The sequence below is a fragment of the Dermacentor silvarum genome, chromosome 7, assembly GCF_013339745.2.
Source record: "Dermacentor silvarum isolate Dsil-2018 chromosome 7, BIME_Dsil_1.4, whole genome shotgun sequence".
In the NCBI taxonomy this organism is placed as follows: domain Eukaryota; kingdom Metazoa; phylum Arthropoda; class Arachnida; order Ixodida; family Ixodidae; genus Dermacentor; species Dermacentor silvarum.
Window position 1 is genome coordinate 178,892,228 of NC_051160.1, and position 8,975 is coordinate 178,901,202.

Genomic DNA, 8,975 nt, shown 5'->3' on the forward strand with positions numbered 1-8,975 from the left:
GACGCCTCTGATGGAAAGAAAATTTAGTTTAAAGTTTGCGCTTGTCAGTGTCGATACCGTCGCGTTCTTGCCTGTCTGGTTCATAATGTTTGTGTCGCTTTTTTTTTTCTGCCTACATTTCCGTCCTTCGACCTTGCCATCCCCCTCCCTCACACACACAGGTTAGCCTGGTCAGCGCTATGAATGAAGCACTCAGGGAGCTACGTGCTGCTAAGTAGAATCGGCTGCGCGTCCAGGCACGGCAGAAGGCGGGGGGGGGGGGGGGGGGTCACTATTAGGTGCGAAGCACCTTATGAGTCCGGGCTGTCGGCGTCTCCTGTCGTAATCGTCGTCTCCGTAGTCATCGTCGTAGTAGTCACGGTAAGCAAGCGGCTCGCGCTCGGCACGCGCTCGTGCCACTGCTCCCGCTGCGTTCGTCATCGTCGTGTTCCACAGCTGGCTGCGTTGAAACAAGCGGTTCGTGGTCGTCTTCGACAGCTGGCTGCATTGCCGCTCATCATTCCAGCGTAGAATTTCACTTCTGTTGTCGTAATGGGGAGAGAGAAAGCCGTTTATTAAATAAAATTGTACATGTATTAAAAGGTACCCCCGGTGGTTTTTCCGGAGAGGTGCCTAGCAGGGAAGAAGTTTGGGCGTGTTGGTGGGTCATTGTAATCTTAACTGGGATTCATAGCGCAAAAACGACACAAGGACGAGGAAGAACACGGGACGAGCGCTAACTTTCAACAATTCTGAGTGTTCGCCGTTCGCCGTCGATGCACAGCAGTCATGTGCTGGACGCAACCAGAGTTGGGAAGTGCAAGGAAGGACAATATACCCTAAATGATAGACTGATACAGCGATAAGACGGCAAAATGACGACTACATATCTGAGTGTTCGCCTTCGGTGCCCAAGCACCGGAGCCATTGCACCTGCTGAGGCGAAGACAGGCAAATCACATGGGACAAGAAGCTCTTGAGTATGAACGGCTACTTTAATAATGCTAGAACTAGGCCCTATAGCAAAGCAGCGTCTGAAATGTACAGTACTCAGCGATTGTAACGCGGTACTCAGATCGCGCGGCTGCCGGCATTTGTATTGCGATAGCAATTATATGGACACTCAAGCCGATTTATACCGTCGGCGTCGCCGTCACCGTGAGGTTCCGTATGACGTCCAACGGCTATGAAATCGTCGCCGCACGCGGTATGCTGTATGTGCGAGTGAAAGCGCGCGAGGGACGCGCGCTTTCACGGGGAGCGAACGCACGGTGAAGAGCAAACGCGACTTCTTCCGTCGCACGAAAGGCCGTGAGGGGATGGGAGGGAGGGATGGAGGGGAGGCAACGTTTAGCTGCGGCACCAAATGTTGTTGAAAGTTAGCGCTCGTCCCGTGTTCTTCCTCGTCCTTGTGTCGTTTTTGCGCTATGAATCCCAGTTAAGATTACAACGAGGTGCCTAGATTAGGTTAGTGGTTTTGCTTCTTATAAGGTAGATGAGCAAGCTGTCATATATAGCTTTGCAGTGTTGAGGGGTCCCTCTTGGAAGGATCCAGTCATTGAGTGTGATGACTGAGCTCTGCAGCCCAGCAAGGCAGATTATTCGCAGTGAGGATAGGCCAGGACATGTCCATAGCAAGTAGTGTGCTGTGGCTGGCACACCCGTGGTGCAAGTTCCATAGGTGGGGTCAAGCGTCTTGTCAATGTATTGGGCTCTGAACGAAGGCGTGAGTGCCGTGCCGGTGCATAGACGGCGGCGTGCCACGCGTTCCCGGCGTGGAAGCCCAGGAGGGAGGGGGTCAGGGCCTTCGGGCAGAAGCGCTTGTAGAGCAAGCTTTCTACGCTGTCGGAGCTGCAGATGGGCATCGACAGCGTCCACACCTTCTGCCGATCGGGCTGCAACGGAAACGAGGCTAGGAGAATGGGGGGTGGGTTAAGTTGCTCCCCGCGCGAGCGCATCCGCTCGCTCATTCCCTTCTGCGCCCATATGACTCGGCGTCCAATGAATGTGTAGCTCAGTTCCCTTGTGCCGCAGAAGTTTTGCTTCTTCGTGGATGGCGGTTGCTAGCGGGTATGCATCAATCTTGATTAATTCGCGTACAGCGTCTTGCGAAGTAATGGGGAGGCCGCGTTTACAGGGTTATGAGCCATTGCTTAAGGCAGTTCATATGAGCCCATTAGCGCTGCATCACAGCACGCTTCGCAACTCCCCAGGTTTCAGGTTAGTGGAGCTGCATTTCGCTGAATGGGTCATTTGACACTTACGCATAATTGTGCGGGGCACGTTTTTTTCTTTGCAATGCTTCGCCATTCTTAATGTCTTTGAAACTAGCCCAATCTTCAGTCATGGTCCTTTTCACACAGCTTAGCGCGACGAGAGCCATCGGTGGGGCGAGTTTGCGTTCGCCGTCGATGCACAGCAGTCATGTGCTGGACGCAACCAGAGTTTGGAAGTGCAAGGAAGGACAATATACCCTAAAGGATAGACTGATACAGCGATAAGACGGCAAAATGACGACTACATATCTTAGTGTTCGCCTTCGGTGCCCAAGCACCGGAGCCATTACACCTGCCGAGGCGAAGACAGGCAAATCACATGGGACAAGAAGCTCTTGAGTATGAACGGCTACTTTAATAATGCTAGAACTAGGCCCTATAGCAAAGCAGCGTCTGAAATGTACAGTACTCAGCGATTGTAACGCGGTACTCAGATCGCGCGGCTGCCGGCATTTGTATTGCGATAGCAATTATATGGACACTCAAGCCGATTTATACCGTCGGCGTCGCCGTCACCGTGAGGTTCCGTATGACGTCCAACGGCTATGAAATCGTCGCCGCGCGCCGTATGCTGTATGTGCGAGTGAAAGCGCGCGAGGGACGCGCGCTTTCACGGGGAGCGAACGCACGGTGAAGAGCAAACGCGACTTCTTCCGTCGCACGAAAGGCCGTGGGGGGATGGAGGGGAGGCAACGTTTAGCTGCGGCACCAAATGCATATATATATATATATATATATATATATATAAACGTTGCGAGGCTAGAAGGTGGTAAAGACTGCCGACGCTGCTCGACGAGTGTCCCGTTCTGATCTCGTCGAATACCTCCCTGCCACCGCCAGAGGCACCGGCAACAGTCACCAACGCCGCGCACGTTCGGAGCGAAAGCGGGCAAAACGCTGCCGGCGTCGACACAGCTCTGCGCGTTACTGGTTTATAGAGCTGATAAAACTACTATATTTACTCCGCATAGCTCCCTACTAATTTGCGATTGCAATTGATGCTTCGCCTTTCGGGTGAAACTGTGACTTTTTTGTCTCCCGCCATCGCTACCGCCCAAATATCACGGTGTGGCTAGGTCCTGCAGGGGAGAGAGTGGCGTTTACGCCGTTTTCGTCATTCACCCTTCCCTCGTACCATTTTCTTCTATGCATAGCTAGCATAACGACGGGTGGCGTGACTGCTTGCAGTCTTGTCCGTACTTTGTGGGAATCCTCGGGTCCCATGACCGCCGCACGGGCAGGAGGTCGGCGGCGGGGAGCGACGGGAGCGGTCGCAAACCACGCCGGCACCGTGAAAGATCGCAATTATTTGCGGTAAGTTAACTCTTGCCCCTGCAAGCCTTTTACCATCGTCTCCAGGAACCTCTGCGGCACCCGTAGACACCACGTTTGTGAGAGTGGACCAACGTTTGGCCATTTTTCGGCCGTTTTTTTCTTTTTGTCGGCCATTTGAAGCTTTCGCCACGCCGCCGCGGAGCTGAGCCTAACGGCGGAAAGTCCCGCGCTGGCCCCGCTCGGGGATCCCCCGGCTATGGCGGCTGCAAATCAAGTCACCGGATACGACCCGGAGTCCCTACGGGTCGTAAGCATGGATACGGTTCAAACCGAGACACCTCTATAACAACCGAGAAAGAATACCTCCAGGATATGATCCGCGTCTGGCGCGGAAGGAAGAACACGGCAGCGGCCTCGAGGGATGCCTGCGCGGGTGCCCGCCAGCAACAGACAGCGGGTCGCTCTGAGCATGCGCAGTGCGGGAGCGCGCCGTAAGCGTCGTCGAAGCGCGCCAAGCAACTGCAGTGGCGGCCGCAGAACACGCCGCGCATCGAAAAAGACGACATCATCGTGGTGCTGAAACCACGAGCAGACCATCGACCTCAAGACAACTTTTGGTCCTGGACAAGCCGGAGCTGCAATCCGCAGAATCATCGGGGACGACGCAAGTGTAGGACTTGTGGTATGGCCCGCCTGGGACTAAAACGTGCTATTGTGCGCGCTGAAATCAGTGGACGCCGCAGAGAAGCTACTGCAGGATATTATGTTGCCGGTTGGGGGCCGCCAGCTGCCATTCCGGGGACACCCCAAACTCTCCGGTGAGTTCTGTCGGGGCGTCGTGACCGTCTCTCAGGACGAAACGTCCGAAAGCGTGAAACGCAAACTCAGTGCGGAACCAAATGTAGTGTCTGTGCGGAAGCTGGGGGGAACCCCTGTTGTGGTGCTCACTTTCGCGAGGACCAAGGTGCCACGGACGGTGTTATACAGCTACGAGCGGCTCCCTGTTCGCCTGTATAAGAAGACAGTGCCTGCATGCCCCCTCTGTGGCACAGTGGGCCATCGGGCCGATGCCTGCCCACGACCGCAGGCCGGGTGCAGCGGAAGCTGCGGGGTCCAGGTCCCTGATGCCACTCCTGACGGTCCCGCAGAACACCAGTGCGCTTCGAGCTGTCTCCTCTGCGGAGGCGGCCACTCAACCGGAGCTTCCGGCTGTGCCGGGCGGTTCCGGAAACCCATCGAGCCGGGCTCCCCACCCGGATCCAAGCTAAAGACAGGTTCCTAGGCCCAAGGGCGGCCCCAAGAAAGCGCCAGCCGCCAAACCAGAACCTAAGAAGACCCAAACTGGGTCACCTACAAATGTAAAGTCCGGGACCCAGGGGAGGCCCCCGGTCCTCAAGGCCAAGGATTTCCCGCCCTTGGCACCCGTCGAACCAGAGGTGAGTAGTTGGAGCGGGGCAATCTCCAGACTCTCCCCTACCGAAACCGCCCTACGGCAGCAGGTAGAGGAGCTCAGGCGCCAAAACCGATCAAATTGGCAGACAAAGAGCCTCTAGTGATCGTTGGAGGCTTCAATGCTACCAGCCTTCACTGCGGCTATTACTTCGAGAAGGCCAGAGGGCGTAAGCTGGCGAAGCTCATCTTCACCCTTCGCCTCACTTTGCTCACGGACACGTGTACCCCACCCGAGTGGGGTACACGTGTCCGGACCTTTCTCTTGTAAAAAATGCTGGAGACGCCGCCTAGAGAACTTGGGCGATTCTCTAGGCAGCGATCACTGCCTTCTGCGGGTTACACTCCTGGCAAAAGCGGCGCGTAAAAAATGGGGTCAAGCTAAGCTGGCCGATTTCCACAAATTCCGAAATCAGACTATCTCTCCCGTACTCTTTTCTGGCGGCTACGCGTGGGCAGGCATCGGCCCGATGGCCCACTGTGCCACAGAGGGGGCATGCAGGCACTGTCTTCTTATACAGGCGAACAGGGAGCCGCTCGTAGCTGTATAACACCGTCCGTGGCACCTTGGTCCTCGCGAAAGTGAGCACCACAACAGGGGTTCCCCCCAGCTTCCGCACAGACACTACATTTGGTTCCGCACTGAGTTTGCGTTTCACGCTTTCGGACGTTTCGTCCTGAGAGACGGTCACGACGCCCCGACAGAACTCACCGGAGAGTTTGGGGTGTCCCCGGAATGGCAGCTGGCGGCCCCCAACCGGCAACATAATATCCTGGAGTAGCTTCTCTGCGGCGTCCACTGATTTCAGCGCGCACAATAGCACGTTTTAGTCCCACAGACAACATTCAGAAACAACACATCACTACACTACAAACCACCGAAGAGTGGACACTCACCCGCAGTGGACACTCACCCGCAGTGGACACTCACCCGCAGTGGACACTCACCCGCAGTGGACACTCACCCGCAGTGGACACTCACCCGCAGTGGACACTCACCTCCTGCACTTGTGGGAGGCGCGCCGAAGTTTAAACGGTGGAAAAAGCAGAAAACCAATCGCAAATTACGCGCCCGCATAGCCCAACTCACAGAGCAGGCTGCAGAGAATGCTGCCCAGCTCTCAGATTCAAATTGGATAGCACGCTGCGACGCCGCAGCTCATCAGATGAGCTCCAGGGGGACATAGCGTCTCTTTCGCAGTCTCATCGACCACTCTCAAACGAGAGGGGAGACGCAAAAGCAGCTCCGGCGGGCTCTGCGGGGGTACCCAAGGTACAACGGCGCAGCTTGCGGACACCCTGTGCGATAGATATCTCTGTCGTACGGAGGACCCGAGTGGGCCCGAGTGCACGTACTCTGGCAAGCTTAATCAACAACTCGATGCCCCTTTTGAGTTGCATGACCTTAAGGCGGCCTTGGCTAAAATGCGCCGGGGTATGGGTCCGAGACCGGACCGCATAACAGTGAAACTGTTGGCGACCCTCCCGGACTCAGCCTCCCTCCATTTGTTAGAATACATGAACCAAATCTGGGACGGGCGGTCCACTCCCTCACGAATGTAAAACGTCACTTGTAACGTTCATCCCCAAATCAGGTAAGGCCGTGAATACGGACAACCTGAGGCCCATATCACTGACTTCGCGTGCGGGGAAGCTTATGAAGACAATGGTACAGGATCGCCTCTCTCCATACCTGGAGGGCAGGGGCTTCTTTGCAGCTACCATGTTCGGGTTTCGCCCGCACATATCTGCGCAATACGTCCTCCTCCAGCCGCACAGGGACGTAATACGACCCACAACTATGCAACACAATGACAAAGCCATCCTCGCCCTTGATCTGAAAGGGGCTTTCGACAATGTTAAACACGGTAGCATCCTAGGCAACTTGAATTCCACCGATTGCGGCGCTAAGACCTATGCATATGTAAGAGATTTCCTCTCTAAGCGCCAGGCCTTTCTTCGGATCGAGGACGAGGAATATGGCCCTTACACGATGGGAACACGGCGTACCCCTTTGGGAGCGGTGTTATCACCGCTCCTGTTCAACATAGCTATAATGCGCCTCCCAAGCCAATTGGCCCGGGTGGAAAGCATCCAACACGCGGTATATGCAGAAGACATTACAATCTGGACAACCGAAGGGAACCTTGGGGAAATTGAGGACCGCCTTCAGCGGGCCGCTTCCATAGCCGAGGCGTATGCCATCGACTGTGGGCTCCAATGTGCTCCAGCCAAATCAGAGCTTCTGCATGTCAGATCGAACCCAAAAGATAAGTCAGCAATACACATCTCTCTGTCGGGCGGTCCTATCAGAGAGGTGAATGAGCTCCGGATTCTGGGCCTGTTCATTCACCACAGCCTCCGACCGGACTCCACTATTGAGAAACTCTAGAGAGTAGGCTAACAGATAGGGCGCATGATCCACCGTGTTTCCAACAAGCGGGGCGGTCTGCGAGGCAGGGACGCGCTTCGGCTAGCCCATGCCTTCGTGACTAGCTGGATCCTCTACGCCGTGCCATACCTTCGCACTACTAAGCAAGAAAACGAGAAAATAGACGCCATCATCCGCAAAGCAACTAAGCGAGCCCTGGATCTCCCGGTGACTACCTCTAACGCAAAACTCAAGGCGTTGGGGGTGCTCAACTCCCACCAGGAGTTGCGGGAGGCCCACCTCGTGAACCAATACACGCGGCTCATGCAGACAGCCCCCGGGCGCCGCCTGCTCAACCACTTACACATCCAACACGCTTCCACTCCAAAGGAGGCGCAGCGTATTCCAGAACTGTGGCGCCATATGCTCTGGGTCTCTCCGCTCCCTCGTAACATGGATGGACACCGACACGCACGAAATCAGACGACATGCGCGGGCTCGGGCGCTTGAGAGACAACACGGTTCCCGACCTGGTGTATACTATGTAGACGTAGCAGTGCCGTCGCCCGCGGGATTTTACATGGCCGCCGTCGTTCACCGGGAAAAGCACGTTGATGGGCTCTCCTTCCGAGCCCAAAATTCAGTGCGAGCTGAGGAAGTAGCGATAGCACTTGCTGCCGCGGACCCCAATTCGAGAATCATCATCACGGACTCCCGTAAAGCATGTGATCATTACTTGATAGGGGAGATTTCCCCCTTAGCCAGTCAAATTCTAAGACGGGCTGCCATTGACCCAACACCGAAACGTATTATTTGGGCTCCTGGCCACCAGGGCTTACGAGGTAATGAGGCCGCTGATGCGGCTGCCCGAGCGCTTACCCACCGGGCTCCTCACCCTAGCTCTTCTAGCTCGGGGGCAAATCTACCGCTGCTGCGGTTCAGGGAAATTATAACACATTATAGCGATAACCACCGCCTTTTCCCGACTCCTGCAAAGGGGCTGAGTAAGGCGGAGGAGCGAACTTTAAGGCGCCTGCAGACAGGTACTCTACTCTGTCCTGCAATCATCAAACATTTCGATCACAACACGGATGGGTGGTGGCCGCACTGTGGGGAGACCTGTGATATCTTCCACATGGTGTGGGCATGTAGTAAAGATCCCCACCTGCCCCCTTCCCCTACCCGAGAGGCATGGGAGACTGCCCTCCTCAACTGCTTCTCGCTGGAGTCCCAACGGGCCCTGGTGAAACGGGCGCAAGACGGGGCCTCGTCATGCGGTGTCCCGGACTAGGGACGCTGACCATGCAGCGGGGCACTCTGTGGCCCCCAAACTCTCTCTATTAGACAAATAAAAGTTTTTCACCACCACCGCTGCTATGCCTGCGGTAGACTAGGCCACAGAGCCGACGTCTGCCCAACGCCGGAGGACAAACTATGCAGGAAATGTGGGGCCAACAACCCCGACGAAAACCACACCTGCTCGCCTACTTGCGGCCTCTGCGGGGGCCCGCACGCCACAGCAGACAAGATTTGCAAGCGAAGATTCCAACTCCCGTACATCGTTCGACAGAGTAGAAGGGGAAGAAATGTGGAATGCAGGAGTCGAGACCCGTCACCAGCACAAA

General features: G+C 55.8%; 1 pseudogene; it reads left to right on the forward strand.

The window, feature by feature from the left end:
- The first annotated feature begins 6,645 nt into the window (after window positions 1-6,645).
- Window positions 6,646-8,641, forward strand: LOC119459363 (uncharacterized; annotated as a pseudogene).
- The last annotated feature ends 334 nt before the right edge of the window (window positions 8,642-8,975 follow it).